Consider the following 17,422-nt stretch of genomic DNA (forward strand, 5'->3'; position numbering starts at 1 on the left):
GATCTGATGAAAGCCCTGGGACAAGTACATCAAGTAAGTGAAAATGTAGAAAACGGCCAAAATGGCCACTAAATCCAAAATGGCGGGCTTCCTGTTGCGTTTTTCAAATTGCACCTCTAGACTTTTTTTTTTGTCTGGTCATGATACACCTGGGCTACGATTTTTGTGAAGATCGGTGAAAGCTAACTGAGGGGCTTTTCCTTAGATGGCGCTGTTGAGCCATTTTGCCACGCCCATTTCAAATTACTCTAGAATACAATTACTTTTTTGGGTTTTGAATTTCCTGCAAACATTGGTATGAATTTCAGCATGTCTAGGCCCTGAAAAAGCCCCAAAAGGGAAATACAAATCCTTCGAAATACAATAGGGCCTCCCACCGTAGGTGCTCGGGCCCTAATAATAATCCTTACAATTTCAATAGGGCCTCCCACTGTCTCCCACTGTTCGGTGCTCGGGCCCTAAATATTCATTTTCTGTGGTATTGTTATCAAATTTGAACTTGGGCTAGGTAAGGCTTCATGCTGTGGTCCCATTGTGTTTTACAGCTCATAAGTCCCAGCTAGAGTCATCTGCAGGCATCTGTTTACCAAAAAATATTCAGGCGGAAATAAAAACCTTCTACTTCAGTGTGTTCTAACTTCTATTACTCAATGCCAGTAGCACTTACTTTTGCACTTACAAAAATTCAGAGTGTTACCTTTCAAAAGAGACCAAAACCATGCATGTACTCCAAATGGTTCAAGAACAGCTTTCAATTTACTTTGGGTATGCCTTAGACAGGCGTTTTAGGTGAATTTCACCAGAATGTCAAGAGGTTAACCCAATGCAGACATTGACATTTGTAATACTTGTGTATTCATGTTTTACTTGACAGTCTGGAGGAAATGCCTTTCAGGGTGGAAGATGTCTATAAATCAACTGAAGGTGAAATTGAGAAGTATGTTTTCAGTTTATCATCTACCTATACTCATGTTTTACAAGTTTTTATTCAAGTTATTCAACCTGTGCTGTTAAGAATAAAATAATGCAAAATAATGAAGTAATTTATGAACTGGACTGGAATATTGTCGGAAAAATTTGATGGACTGAACAGTTTGTAACCATTTCTATAATCTATATGTACTGTATATTATCTAGAACTACATCCAGATTAAATTTGATCACTAGCCACCTTGACCATATCTCATCAAATCAATATTCACTTTTATATTAATTTTTGACCTAAAAGTAATAGCCTGCATCATACTCGTCATTGATTTGAGCACTGAATGAAAGATTTCACGAACACAACTCTTTTCCTTTCCTTTCCCCCCTCTTTAGTCTTGATGACGTTATCCAGGCAATTGCTGATGCAGTAACCACAGATGGCAAAACCTTTGACATCACAGTGTCACGCCAAAACATGTTGGAGAGGGGCCTAATGCAATGGCAGCACCCAAAAAAAACATCCCCAACTAACCTTTTTAGGTGAAGCTGGTATAGATACAGGAATGCTCCGCAAAGAATTTCTGACAGGTATGTGTAGGATACAAAAAATAAAAATATGCCATCAGAATAATTTGAAAGGTTCTAGAGTCTCACATAAGTTGTAATTTAAATATTGTATTTATGCAAGATATGTAATTGTGCATTTTATCAGGAAATGTAATGTAATGCATAATTCTAATCTTGTTTAAGGAATGGTGGAGGGCATCGAAAAGCGATTCTTTGTGGACAGCACACATGGCAGAACACTTAACTATTCACTGTCTGATTTGGACAAAGGTCATTTCAGGTATGTGCTTTATGCTCCACTTCAGTGTCTGGTATCTGCATTCGGTTAATCTGGGCAACCAATGACTACTAATAATATATTTAAACCTGCAATTCTCCACTTGGGAGCAGCTGAAACGAGCTGTTAACACAACTTTGACATATCACCTTTTAAGTTGAAATGGCAAACATGGCAGCAAACAGTTGTACATTTCCACATACAGTGGATACATATCAACATTATCATTCATTTGGAGTCATGTTTCTGTCCACTTGTTGCATCACAATCCAAACTTCCGTCTCTTTTAGCTCTGTTTTTGGTCTCCACCTACTCCTGAGGGAAATATCTGTATCTTTTCCTGCTAAATGTTCCACTATGTTCACCAGTTAGTCTACAGCTAACTGGCTGTTTGCTGTTTGGTGCTGAGCAGGTACTGTACAATGGTTTTTTAGAGCTTTTTAGAGTAAAACAGCTGCCTGCTGCAGCCAAAAATGACGCTATGAGAGCACTGAGAGTGAATAAAAACAGTAAACCAAAACAATGAGCTCCAATATCTGTAAAGCTTAGGGGAATTAAAGAGTTGGGTGTTATCTTATCTCTGCGTACATCACAGCGAGCAACAACAAAAAATGTTAAATCGTTTTCTTAACAATTCATTGTGATTAACCATTTACATCAATTTTAAATTAGCACCTGTGCCCTTGTTGTTTTTTTAGGACATTTTTGCCAGATTGGCCCAAGGACCAGCTCCGAATTTCATGATGCTTTGGTGCTACAAGTTCCTGTGCACTGGGTCCATGGACATTGCAAACTGGACAAACATGGACAAAAACCATCTAGGAGATGATCAATATACTGATCTCTTATCAAGAGTAAGAACAAAAGACACGCTTCAAGAGTCGTGCCACATTAGTTTTATGGGAGGGGGCGAGGAGGAGGGGGTTGTTTGGTGATGAAAGCTGCCTCCATATACGTCACCTGCCTCCAGATCAGCCAATAGCAACATTCCATTGCAATAGCCGGGTTTCAACCAGTAGAGGGCAGTGGCTATGCATATTTATAAACACACTATGTAGAATTCAAATACTTTGCAGTAAAATGTCAAGATTTGGACCTGAATCTATCAACAACACTACTAAATACCCATATACACTGGTTTTCAGCTGAAAAAAGTGGTTTGGGGGTTTAATTACTCTTTAAATATACCAAGCGAAATTACAGTTACAGAGTCTTCGTAACATAAGCCTTTGTTGACATAAACTAAAGACTAATCAGCAGTCTAGATCTGACAAAACATGGAGACAACCAAGATACGATCACACTTTATTGATCACCTGGAAGAAAATTTAGGAATTGAACAGATCAGGGCACCGACTATCTCTGTCACTCATACAATCCTGTTATCAGGAGCAGGCCATACAATAGTCAACATACCTGTAGCTCGAATTGTGTCATTCTTGAAAAGTTAGCAATATACAGTGCCTTGCATAAGTATTTGCCCCCCTTGGACTTTTCCCCATTTTGTACTCTTACAAACTGGAATTCAAATAGACTTAAATAGACTTTTTCCCATTTGATCAACACAACATGCATGGTACTTTGAAGGTGCAAAATACCTTTTGTTGTGACACAAACAATAATGAGAACAAAAAAGTTGACATCTGTTGGATGAATAAAATCACCCCCGAGTCAATACTTGGTAGAACCCCCTTTCGCTGCAATTACAGCTGCAAGTCTTTTGGGGTATGTCTCTACCAGCTTTGCACATCTAGAGATGGAAATGTGTGTCCATTCTTCTTGGCAAAAAAGCTGAAGCTCAGTCAGATTGGATGGAGACCGTCTGTGAACAGCAGTTTTCAAGTCTTGCCATAGATTCTCAATTGGATTTAGGTCTGGGCTTTGACTGGGCCATTTTAAGACATTAACCTGCTTTGATCTAAACCATTCCATTGTAGCTCTGGCTGTATGTTTAGGGTGATTGTCCTGCTGGAAGATGAACCTCCGCCCCAGTCTCAAGTCTTTTGCATCAGATTTTCTTCAAGGATTGCCCTGTATTTGGCTCCATCCATCTTTCCCTCAATTCTGACCAGTTTCCCTGTACCTGCTGAAGACAAGCATCCCCACAGCATGATGCTACACCACCATGTTTCACTGTTGGGATGGTGGGCTCAGGGTGATGGGCAGTGTTGGGTTTCCGCCACACATAGCGTTTTGCATTGAGGCCAAAAAGTTCAATTTTGGTCTCATCTGACCAGAGCACCTTCTTCCACATGTTTGCTGTGTCTCCCACATGGCTTGTGGCAAACTCCAAACGGGATTTCTTATGGTTCACTTTCAACAACGGCTTCCTTCTTGCCACTCTTCCATAAAGGCCAGATTTGTGGAGTACACGACTAATAGTTGTCCTGTGGACAGATTCTCCCACCTCAGCTGTGGATCTTTGCAGCTCCTCCAGAGTTACCATGGGCCTCTTGGTTGCTCATCTGATTAATTTTCTATTTGTCCGGCTTGTCGGTTTGGATGGACGGCCTTGTCTTGGTAGGTTTGCGGTTGTGCCATATTCTTTCCATTTTCTGATGATGGATTGAGATGTTCAAAGCTTGGGATATGTTTTTATAACCTAACCCGGCTTCATACTTCTCCACAACTTTATCCCTGACCTGTTTGGTGAGCTCCTTTGTCTTCATGATGCTGTTTGTTCAGTAATGATCTCTAACAATCTCTGAGGCCTTTACAGGACAGGTGTATTTATACTGAGATTAAATTGCAGACAGGTGGACCCTATTTACTAATTATGTGACTTGGAAATGTGACTTGTGAAGGCAATTGGTTGCACCAGATATTTGTTAGGGGTTTCACAGTAAAGAGGGTGAATACATATGCACTCAACACTTTTCAGATTTTTATTTGTAAATCATTTTGAAATCCATGTAATATTTCCCCCCACTTCCAAATGATGGACTATTTTGTGTTGGTCCATTACATAAAATCACAATTAAATAAATTTTAATCTGTGGTTATACCATGACAAAATGTAGAAAAGTCCAAGGGGGGTGAATACTTATGCAAGGCACTGTAGTTTGATGTGTATGTTGACAACACAAAAGCTGTTAGCTGTCGGTTTTAATTTCAGGTGGAGGAAGCCACTGAGAAAACAATTCAAGGTCTCACAGAGGAGATCTTGAATGGTGGGTACACAGGATCAATCACTTTGGAGAAAAAGGATGAAATAATCCAGTATGTTGGAGGTGCTGGTGCTTTTTTGTACTGTTTCAGAATAAAAAATGTGTGTGTGTGTGTGTGTGTCATTAAAATTAACAACTTTACCCACCTGAGTGTGGTTGAAATACATGGTAATAGGACACTCACCTGAAACCTCCTGGGACAAGAATTCTCAAGGGTGTAGATTAATAAGTTGTTCATACAACTGTTGTGGCTGGTTTGGTAGGGTAAATGTAAATGTACAACCTTGTTTATGGGTCAATGTGTTTTCATTTCAGTAGTTCAAGTTTAATGAAATGTAATGTTCAATTGTCATTCACTGTATGACAAATAGTTGAAAACGTTTTAAGGAGAAACACTGCCACAGATGGAAAAACAAACAAAAACACCTCAATTCTAAATATAAAGATGTTTGTTCAATTCTACAAACTGTGACTTGGTCTTTTTCATATGTCTACATTTACAGTATATGGCAAAGCAGTTGGTGCTCAGACTTACCAACATGACAGTTGCTCACTGAATGATTTGAAGACAACGACAGTAAATGTCTCGACCATGGGAGTCTGACAGCTCTGTAGGGTCCACAGCAGCTTGTAGTTCTGTCATATCTTGCTCATTTAGGGGCGTGGGAAGTTCTGGAAGAACAACCCCAGATTCTGGTTGGGCCTCATCATGGTAAAGGGCACTCTCCCAGTCTATGTCAAGTTCTTGCAGATCCTAACATTCAAATAGCAGTGTAAGCATACATTTACAGTGCAGTATTCAAGGACGTCCTGCCTGAATCAAAGTATGTTCAACAGAGAAAAGTAAGTGTGTACCTCAACATTCTCAGCCTAATCTGTGCTGTTTTGCAGCAGGCCCAACTGCCACAACTCCTGAGGGGTGGGTGATGGTTCCATCCTTCAGTGAAGGTGTGAAGGTCCCTGCAGAGACAGGGTAGGAACACATAGTGCACCAGGAAGTGGAACAGAATGAAGGCAGCTATGCACAGAGTAGATGCAGCCAGTTTACTCTATGTAGTGTAAAATGAAAACAACTCTACTGCCATTTCACTCAATATAGAGTACTTTTCACTCAATGTAGAGTTTTGTTTCACTCAATATAGAATTGAAATTAACTCAACCTGGAGTCTTATTTCACTCAACATAGAATTGAAATTAACTCAAACTGGAGGTTTATTTCACTCAATATAGAATTGAAATTAACTTAATACGAAGTTTTACTTTACTCAATATAGAATACTTTGCATTATGTGTACAATTGTATTAAAATTACTATAACATACTCAGGAAGGCTATTTTTAAATCCAACATGGTCAATAAATCAGCAATAAATATTGAACTAAGCACACTTCATTCAAAAAGTGCAAAAATTTAAATTGCAATACATCAAAACTCTGATGTTTTATTGTTTTTATAAAGCAGATACTTTAAGAAAAATACAATTGTGGCCTCAAAGAAACATGTTTGCCTCTGTTCATTCTTTGATAGTACTTGTAAATGAAGAAGCCAACATTGCAATCAAATAAATACATCATTTTTATCCAGGCCATTTTCATTAGTTTGTTTTATTAAATGATTTTGTTGAACCATAATTCAAAAGCAATGTCTGATTTTCATTAGTTAATTTTCAGTAGATTTGTATTTATTATTACTACTGCCTAAAACTGTCAGTTTGAAGTTATTTCAGTGACCATTGTGGGTTTTTCTTTCTTTAACGGAAGGGTACCAACAATTTTGTCCACGTGTGTATATATACAGTATATATTATTAATACGATTTAGAATTTATCTTTAGCTTTAGTGTACTGTTTACTCTATATTTGTTGAATGTCACATTTGTTTTTTATATATGTTTGTATATAGATTAAAGAAAAACTTAAAACCCCAAAGCCTTCTGTGATTGTGTGAAATGCTGAAACCTTTAATTTAATTTTTATTATACAATTTATTTACCCCACAGCCCTTGTCATATACAGGGTATATCATCATCTGTTTTTGCACAGTTATACAGTTACATTTTAGTACTATTATGCACTATTTTTAATGAGAAAGCAACTGTTGTTGTTTTTTATGCACAACCATTTTATTCTTATGTACAAACATGTTTACTTGCCACATACAATCATCCTGTATGTACAGAATGTTTCATACTCAGCATTTTTTATTTTTTTATTTTTAAACTTTAAATTCTTTATTCTTTATTTTTATTCTAATTTCCTTTTTATATTTATTTATTCTCTTGTCTACCTCTTTCCGACCTGCCTGCTGCTGTAACAAGTGAATTTCCCCGATGTGTGGATAAATAAAGTTCTATCTAATCTAATCTAATTCAAAATTTAAAAAAACTTTAAGTAGACAGCAGATAGGAAGTTGATTGTACATGTCGTTGTGTTCATCAACCGTGATGTCAACGGTATGCTGGGTGTATTATTTTATATCATTGCTATTACAGAGCACATGTATTAACATGTATTAAGAGTATGTACAAACAAAACTGCATAATACAAATACAAAGTTACAAATAAAGTAAAAAGAGAAAAATTTAATAACATAAGAAAAATAAGCCATGTTCATGATCATTAATCCATATAAGATTGATCAAAAACACACTTGGCCTATATCCCATAACAAAACACATAGTAGGGCACATGCCATTTTAATTCCCATTTAGTTTGTCCAAGTGCCCGGCTCGGTATGAATGTGCTTTTTTAAGTGGTTAGATCCATGGAATTAGACGTGTAATCTATCATCAATTGTTAATATCAAATAACAGGAATAACATTCACGCTCCCTGAACGACACAACGCATGGGACGATGCTTCAAACAACACGCGACTGCGTAATTTCCGGGATTGCAGAGTCCATAGCAACCACCATAGCAACGACAAAAACGTAGTAGTCCTACAGTTTTCTGGCGAGATCTGAAAAAATCTTCGTGATAACTAATAAAATATAAATCATACGAATCAACTGGCTGAAGATTGTGGAAGCAAAGAGCACATTTCTCGCTAGAAGTGGTGTCAGAATGTATTTTAATGCCCAAACTAAGTTACAAAATTACATTTTTATCTGAAAAAACAAGGAATGTCCGCCATGTTTTCCTTTTCGCAGACGGGAACTTGAGAGTCACGTGACCTGGGCACAGGCCAATGCAAAACAATGGGCAGACAAAAACGTAGGCATCTCACAATTTGAGAGGACAAATTGTGAGATGCCTACGTTTTTCCCAGTGGACCAACGTAGCTATTACACGTTTTCTGATGAGACTGGGTTGCCACTGGAGGACGGAGAAGCCTGAGAGGTGCGCGCGCTTCGCTCTCCGGGCCCAGGCTCACTCTCCGGGCCCGCTGTGCTGAAACACGGGCCAGACACACACTGAGCGGCCGCCCCTCCTCTCCACTGGAGGACGGAGAAGCGTGAGAGGTGCGCGCGCTTTGCTCACCGGGCCAGGGCTAACTCTCCGGGCCCGAGGTGCCGAAACACGGGCCAGAAACACACTGACACAGCTTCACCATCCACACTGGCTGAGTCACAGTGCGTAAAGCCCGGATACATCTGCACTGAGCGCCCGCACTGGGACGGAGAAGCCAGAGAGGTGCGCGCGCTTCGCTCTCCGGCCCGGGCTCACTCTCCGGGCCTGCGGTGCTGAAACACGGGCCAGACACACAGTGACACAGCTTCTGTTCGACATGACGGTATTCAGTTAAATCCTTAATAAAAACAACAACATTAATATTTTAACTTATGCGCATTACTATGAGTGGCTGCTAATTCGCCCGGTGTACAAGATGGCGTCTCTCAACTTCCGGGTATTCGGGATGAGCTTAACTGTTTCCGATGAAAAGACCTGGATCGCGATAGCGGTAGCATAACGTTAACAAAAGCAGTGACCATGAGTGTTTTTAATTGTGATCTTTGGTAGATCCTGGAGACACCGCGTATAGAAAGTCATTTCGTTTTTTGTCTTGTCACTGACCAGCGTCCTCAACCGGAAACAGTTGCGCACACCGTCCTCAAACCGGAAATAGTAAAACAGCGTTTTACGTTAATGACTGCCAACATTTCAGAGGGTTGATTGCCATCTGTAGCGATCGCGACAAGCAGCAAAAATATGCTGGACCAGTTGTTTGGATGTCTATGTATGTGTAGTGTCTTTACTTCTGCATTGTGAATGCTTTTTAAGACACACTTCAAATACAATGTCTTTACAATTGTTTTTATTGTCCGTCCAGCAACAGCTACACAGATGACTGGGATTTTCAGACTTTGTACTCCACACTGACTGCCAGCATATATCTGCAGTTGTGGAAACAAAACAGTGTCTGCATGAAGTTGCTGCGTGCTCATCGCCTTCCCAAGGGAATCCAAGGCAAAGAGGAAGCCCCACCCATGGAAGCGCGGGTAATGTCATTGTCAAAGTAAAACTCCCACTCCACTTCCGCCAGTACTTCCCGACTCCCCCCACAAGGAGTCTGCACACTTAACATGGTGTTCAACATACTTATATAGAACTATGACAAAACATAATGCTGAAAACTCAACAAGAAAGAAACAAAAATAACCTTAACACAAAAGTGACGATCCCCCCTTCAAAATAAAAGTGTCTACTTTAGTAGCTGTGGGAATTTCCTGTCATTCAATACATATAGCGCAACAACAAAATACTACTACTACATATGCTCGAAAACAGAAAAGCAAAGCCACAAGCAACACTCATTACAATACAATGTATCCGTCGCTGTTTTTGTTGTTGTGCTTAAAGTTAGCGCTAGCATAAGCTGGGAGAGCGGAGCCATATACACACGTATACAGTGACATCATGACGTGGCTCTTTGAAAGGCACTGGCCTGTGGAAAACTGCAAACCAGCACTAGCACCACCCTGGAACTGGAACCTGGTTCGCGTTGGTGAAAAAGGGATATTGGTCAAACAGCATGCAGAGCTGCCAGAAACAGTATATGAGCTGTACTACACCGTAATTCCTTAATCGTCAAAATTTTCATAGTGACTATTTCGGACAGCGGTGCTTTTTGCTTGTCGTCACAGCATAACAGTTTTATTATTATTATTATTCATCATCCAGTTTACAATTCAGTCTATGTCTTATCAGGGTGGGAGACATCCTGCCTTCACTTAACTGTGGAAGACCCCTGGAGTGAGACCCCTGGTGTGAGATCCCAAACATACACAAAAAGATACATATTGTCCAAAGGTAGATTTGATTAAGGAAGTTACCAAAGCCTTAGCACAAGGGACAATACAAGAGGCCAACAACCCTATACAAATGAAAGTCAAAATACAGACTGCAGCTCAACATGAACGTGACACAGTCAAACAGCTGCTGCTGCGGCCTCACGTGACTCACTGCGAACCTGAGTGACCACAATGACTTGATACTTACAGGACCTCAGCCCTTCTCTTCCTCGAGGTGGATGGTGGAGATAGGTTGGAGTGACCTATCCTCTGGGCAGTAGAGGGTGAGACGGGCCTATTAGAGCTGGAGGAGGAAGGATACTGGAGGCTAGAGCAGGGGATGAGGAGGCAGTAGGTGAGGAGGAGGAAGCAAGCTGCTGTTCTATCTCCCTCCTCATCACGAAGATGAGGAGCACCAAGTGGGACTTGGTTAGTCTCACCTCAGTCTGCTGAAGCCAGCTCATCTAACTGAGACACAAAGGGGGAGGTGCTGGTTTCTCCCCCCTCACGCTCCATCTCGTGGGACACCGGCACCATCAGAGTATAGTCCATATCGTGGGACAGCAGCCCCCCGGAAGGTTTGTCCCTGGTAATGATCAAACTGCATGGGAGATATCGTCGGTCCACCGGGTTCTTTTCCCTGGCCTTTGCATCAGCCTCAGCCTGGTGTGCTATCTTTGTGGTGACGGGCTGGCTGGCTTTTTCTTTGCTCCGCCTGGCAACGTTAACATCCACAGGAATGGGCCCGAGCAGAAGCTGGGTGGAGCGAGGGAGGAAAGAAAACGTTGCCTCAAACTCCTTGTCTAAGAAAAATAAATAAAAGAGGAACATGTCCGAAGTTGCTTGTCAATATTACAAACAGTAAAATGAAAAATATAATTCAATTATATTTATAATTACAATAATAATTAGTTTATAGTTGTATATGTTGGGCCATGGTTTTGTGTGAAACCACACTTCGGCCTACATGTGCCATCAAAGCCTGAAGCCGCATGTTCCCCCAGGACTCAGTCTCCCAGGGGCCATCAAAAACCAGAGCAAGGAACTCAGTCTCCCAGAGGGCATCAACGTCACACAGAGGTGTGAAAACCCCCCCAGGGACACAGGTTTCAACTCCCATTGGTCACTCTGGACCCCATGACCTGTGAGGTCACCGGGCCAATATAAGCCTGTTTTCCCCCTCTTCTGTTCTCTTTCTACACTCCCTCTACGGAGAGAAGGCTGTCGAGCCTCTCCTGCCCTCTTCCCACAATCCTTCCACAGGAGGGAAGGCTGTCGAGCCTCTTCTGCCTCTTCCATACGATCCTTCCACAGGAGGGAAGGCTGTCGAGCCTCTTCTCCAGCTCACATCTTCTCTTCCCATCCAACTCTTCGAGAGGAGCACCAAGGTGCAGCTTCCAGCTCATCTCTCCAAGGAAACCTCCTCGCCCTCCAAGCTCTACCAACGTCCTAGCAGCGATGCGATGTCCTGCTTGAAAACTTCAATCAGCAACTGAGCTACACAGCCAGACAGAAACCAGCAAGACGACTTCACAGGACTGCGAACTGCACAGCAACTCTTTTTCCCCTTTCCACCGACCAGTAACACAACTGGGCTTAATAATTATACTAGGCTAAGCAAGACTGTTTATTCGATTCTGTATGATGTTTATAAGTTTGATTTGTGTTGTGATATTGTGGTTACAAGTTGTTGAGAAAGTTAATGCTAGTTATGCTCTTCAGTCCTTCCTTGCATACATCTAGCAACCTTCTCTAATTTGGCACACACACAGACACACGCATAACTCTTCACCTCATTATCTCTACAGGTCGTAAACATTCCAATAGGGGGGAGGGTGTTATCTCTTTGGCCAGCCACCATCTTGAAAGCACGCTGACTCACACAGACACACACACATGTATACACACATACCTATCTTTGTTTAGCAATTAGACCGTGAGTAATTTGTGTTTTTATACTTTATTATATTCATAATAAATGTTTTCTTTCACAAATGTTTTCCATTAATGTTGCATAAGTGAATTTTGCCAACCTCTACACTGTCAAGAACGCCATATCTATATGGTAATTTTGGTTAAAGTTAATTTAATTGTTAATCAGAGTTCCAAATTTGTAGTTAGTACCTTTATGAGACTTTATTCAATAAATTGGCTATCTTTTCCCTTCCTTTGAAGGGTGGTGCCCCGAGGTAACTTTAATCAATTAAAGTTATTATTTAATATTAATAATAAAATATTAATATTTAATATTTTATTTTGATAACCAAATTTATTGAATGCCGAAAGGCACACCATTTTATGGTATCACGTTTAATGCATTATGGCACAACATATAAGAAATCATGACAGTGTATTAGCTGAGTAAAATGACACAATCACAAACTATTATCACAATTACAAATACGATATTGTACTTCCTCAACATCTCCCTCAAGCTCTCCAATCCCCTCTCCACTGAAGACCCCATGCAGTTGGGTCGTGCTTGCCTGTCAACAGCAGAGCGCCAGCGATGCCTGGTGGCCGGCTTGTGTAGTTACTGTGGTAAGGCAGTACTCTCTCATTCGAGGATGCAATTTAAAGCAAAACTAGCCTTCAATGGCATCCCCATTCCCCTCCTCGCTCTTGATGACAACTTCATAGATGCATCACTAGTCACCCAAGCCAACATCACCCAAGAAGCCATTCCCTCTCCATGCAAGGTAAATGCCCTCGATGGTATACTGTTGGCCCAAGTCACACACCAGACTGACCAGGTTGATCTTATTCTGTCAGACAATCAAAGAGAAAAATTAAGTTACTTGTCATTCCCTCACCTTGCGCCCCTATTGTGCTTGGTCAGCCTGGGCTTAAGATGCATAACCCCCATATTGACTGGTTCACCTGTTCTGTAACTAGATGGAGCGCCTTTTGTCATTCTCACTGCCTGCAGTCTGCTCAAGCCCCCTCTCAGAGTGCCCCAGTACCCACACCTTTGCCTCCAGACCTCACTCTCGATCCCCCAGAGTATCATGACCTAGCTGGGGTCTTTTGTAAAGTTAAACTCTGCCTCCACACAGGCCCCACACAGCTACCCTGTGATTAATCTGGTTAAAAATTTCCCGATTAATCCCCATATTCTATGTTTATTGTTGTGGGAACGGAAAGATAAATGACAGAAGGTGGATATATACATTTAACATTTGTTTTTTTATTGATGACAAGTCCAAATGATAGTTATTAAGATTAAAAAATGTAATAAAATAAAAATAAAACATACCACACCATAATAAAATTTGGCTGTCTCTTTGCTATGCCTCTGAGCAAACATTAAGCAGAACATTTTTTTATTTTTATCAAACTCAAAGATAACCTTTTATCCTAAGCAATTGGGGCATCTTGGCCTTTGCTCTATTTTTAAGCAAATATAGGATGGTTGAATAAAACTTTTTTCTTTTCTTTTTTAAATCAAACAAACAACCAAACCTTTACACAATTAAATGTGACTGTGAAATCTGAATCTGAGCCCATCTGTAGAAGCAGTGTTGTGCCAGTTCACACTGAAAAAGAATGAGTTCAAAGTTCAGTTCATGCAGATGAAAATGAACTAGTTCACGTTCATGGTTCATTTTTTATATTGGGATGATTTAGGTGACAAACGTACGGTCGTGTGTTTGGTTATGAATCGATGGTGTCGGATCATGTCTGCGTGTCGCTCCTCTCATTTTAACACAGTCCTGACTGTGAGCGTCACGTCTCGTGTTGTACTGAGCACAAAATGTTGACGAGTCATTTTCATGTTGTTTAAATGCAGCCTCATAAACTCTGGATTGAATCAAACAAACACTAAGTTACTTCATGTGCTGATCAGGTCCTGATAACTAGTGATGAGTGTTTATTAGTTCAAGTGAGAGCAGAGTGGAGGAGGACACAGGAACTCCAGCTCGGTACAAACCAACTGCAGCTTCTGCTCTGATCATGACGCAGCGGTGCTGATCACTGAGCAGCTGTGACCAGAGAAACTCTGTATTTCACTGTTCTTCTACAAAGTCACTGACTGGCTGCTTCACGTGAACGAGCTCTGATCTCACGGCGTGTGTCGCTCTGAGCGGTATTAACGTTGAACATAACTGAACTTCTGGCATCATGTAAAAATTACATCTTCCAAGTCAATTATGCAATTTTCTGTTGCCATCTCATTATCAAAGAAGCCCAAGTCAGCCCCACCCAACGGCCAGGTGTTCAGCACAGTGGCTTGTGTGACATTAAATTGGAATGCTTCGGACTCTGTGCCATGACAGCACAATGATTGGTCAACGTTCATAAGTACCCAAAATAGCTTGGGGCCCGCTTGTGTTACATTTATACATGTTTATACATTCATACATCTTTTAATATTTCTTCACTAAAATGTACTTTTCTTTGTGTTTTTATTACTTAGGTTCCTGACCCCTAGATACATTTGTGAACCCCGAAATTTAATTAATTTCATCTAAATTGAGGTTCTCTGAGCTCTGTTAAATGTATTGTATTTTGAATTGATATCTGAAAATGTGTAATTTAGCAACAGTTTTGTTTCACTGTCATAATATATATGAATATAAATAGTTCTCATTGACCTTATTATGCAAATGTAATGCCTGTTGTTGATACTTTGTTGTTATTACAGTGAAAGCCTGGTGTGTGGTACTGATGTTATAGTTATGTAATCTTTTTCAGCAAGAAAAAAGAAAAACACCTACTAAAATCTAGCAGAAGATGTACTAGTGATATTCAACATTTATCTTATGTTCTAAATGTCTGCTGTTCTATCTTATCTAGGGTGAGAAAGTGAATCATTCACTAAACAAATTGTCTTTTGGCACATAATAACACAAATGTCATAAACATGATCTACATTACATTTCATTGAGCTGACGCTTTTATCCAAAGCGACTTACAATAAGTGCATTCAACCATGAGGGTACAAACCCAGAACAACAAGAATCAAGAAACTACAATTTCTTCAAAAAAGCCAAACTACAAAGTGCTATGAGTAACTGCCATTTAAGTGCTACTAAATTGTTAGTTTAAACTTTTATTCAAGATATAGTCGGAAGAGGTGTGTTTTTAGTTTGCGGCGGAAGATGTGATGACTTTCTGCTGTACAGCAAACAGTCGTGACTTTGATGAGTGTTTAGCTCGCAGTGAAGGAGCAACAAGCCGATTGGCAGATGCAGAGCGGAGTGAACGGGCTGGGGTGTAACGTTTGACCATGTCCTGGATGTAGATTGGACCTGATCCATTCGCAGCACGGTACGCAAGTACTAATGTTTTGAAACGGATGCGGGCAGCCACCGGTAACCAGTGAAGGGAGCAGAGGAGCGGAGTAGTGTGAGTGAATTTAGGTAGGTTAAAGACCAGTCGAGCTGCTGCATTCTGGATGAGCTGCAGAGGTTGGATGGCACTAGCAGGTAGACCTGCCAGGAGGGAGTTACAATAGTCTAGGTGTCAGATGACCAGGGCCTGGACCAGAACCTGTGCCGCCTTCTGAGTGAGAAGGGGGCGTATTCTCCTGATGTTGTGCAGCATGAATCTACAGGAACGTGTTGTTGCAGTAATGTTGGCAGTAAGGGAGAGTTGACTGTCGAGTGTCACACCCAGGATCCTAGCAGTCTGGGTGGGGGCTAACACGGAGTTGTCAAAGGTAATAGTCAGGTCGTGGGTGGGAGAGCCTTTCCCTGGAAGGAAAAGTAGTTCAGTCTTGTCAAGGTTAATTTTCAGGTGGTGTGCAGACATCCACTGAGAGACGTCAGTCAGACAGGCAGAGATTCGTGCTGCTACCTGTGTTTCAGATTGGGGAAAAGAGAGGATTAGTTGGGTGTCATCAGCATAGCTATGGTAGGAAAAGCCATGCGAGTGAATGACAGAGCCGAGAGGTGTACAGACAGAAGAGGAGGGGACCCAGGACGGAACCTTGAGGGACCCCAGTAGTGAGAGGACAAGGTTCGGACCCAGATCATCTCCAAGTTACCCGGTAAGTGCGGTCGTTGAGGTAGGATGAGAGCAGGGAGAGAGCAGAGCCTGAGACACCCAGGTCCTGAAGGGAGGAAATAAGGATCTGGTGGTTCACTGTGTCAAATGCAGCAGAGAGGTCTAGAAGGATAAGGACAGAGGAGAGAGAGGCTGCTCTAGCAGTGTGAAGTTGCTCAGAGACAGCAAGGAGGGCAGTCGCAGTTGAGTGGCCTGCCTTGAAACCAGACTGGTTGATTAAAGATAGCTCGCTCGAGAGTTTTGGAAAGAAAGGGAAGAAGAGAGACAGGTCTGTAGTTGTTTACTTCAGACGGGTTGAGGGTGGGTTTCTTCAAGAGAGGATTTACTCTTGCCTCCTTCAGAGAGTTAGGGAAACAGCCAGTTGACAGGGAAGTGTTGATAAGATGGGTGATGTTGTGCAATAATGCATTAAACGTGATACCATTAAATGGTGTGCCTTTCGGCATTCAATAAATTTGGTTATCAAAATAAAATATTGAATATTAATATTAAAAATATTAATATTAAATCATAACTTTAATTGATTAAAGTTACCTCGGGGCACCACCCTTCAAAGGAAGGGAAAAGATAGCCAATTTATTGATTAAGTCTCATAAAAGTACTAACTACAAATTTGGAACTCTGATTAACAATTCAATTAATAACTATAACCAAAATTACCATATAGATAGTTAGCTAAGTTGAAGGATATAGAGTTCTTGACAGTGTAGAGGTTGGCAAAATTCACTTATGCAACATTAATGAAAAAACATTTATGAAAGAAAACATTTATTATGAATATAATAAAGTATAAAAACACAAATTACTAACGGTGTACTTACTAAACAAAGCTAGGTATGTGAGTATACATGTGTGTGTCTGTGTGAGTCAGCGTGCTTCCAAAATGGCGGCTGGCCAAAGAGATAACACCCTCCCCCCTTTGGAGTGTTTTACGACATGTAGCGGGGGTCGGAGATAATTAGGTAAAGAGATATGCGTGTGTCTGTGTGTGTTGGTGCAAAGTTAGAGAAAGAGTGTAGAGTGAATGCAACGAAAGACTGTGAAGAGCATAACAAACTAACATTAACTTTCAAATAACTTATAACCAAAATATCACAACACCACAAATCAAACTTATAAACATCACACAGAATCGAATAAACAGTCTTTGCTTAGCCTAGTATAATTATTAAGCCCAGTTGTGTTACCCGTCCGTGGAAAGGGAAAAGAGGTTGCTGTGCAGTTCGCAGTTCTGTGAAATCGTC

At 40.9% G+C, this 17,422-nt stretch overlaps 1 long non-coding RNA gene across 1 annotated transcript; it reads left to right on the top strand.

The window, feature by feature from the left end:
- Window positions 1–636: 636 nt before the first annotated feature.
- LOC117771972 lies at window positions 637–16,981 on the top strand. Its single transcript, XR_004615681.1, has 3 exons — window positions 637–789; window positions 2,321–2,332; window positions 16,967–16,981. It is a non-coding gene; the product is annotated as an uncharacterized LOC117771972 (long non-coding RNA).
- Window positions 16,982–17,422: the final 441 nt, after the last annotated feature.

This window comes from Hippoglossus hippoglossus, chromosome 12, assembly GCF_009819705.1.
Source record: "Hippoglossus hippoglossus isolate fHipHip1 chromosome 12, fHipHip1.pri, whole genome shotgun sequence".
Taxonomy (NCBI): domain Eukaryota; kingdom Metazoa; phylum Chordata; class Actinopteri; order Pleuronectiformes; family Pleuronectidae; genus Hippoglossus; species Hippoglossus hippoglossus.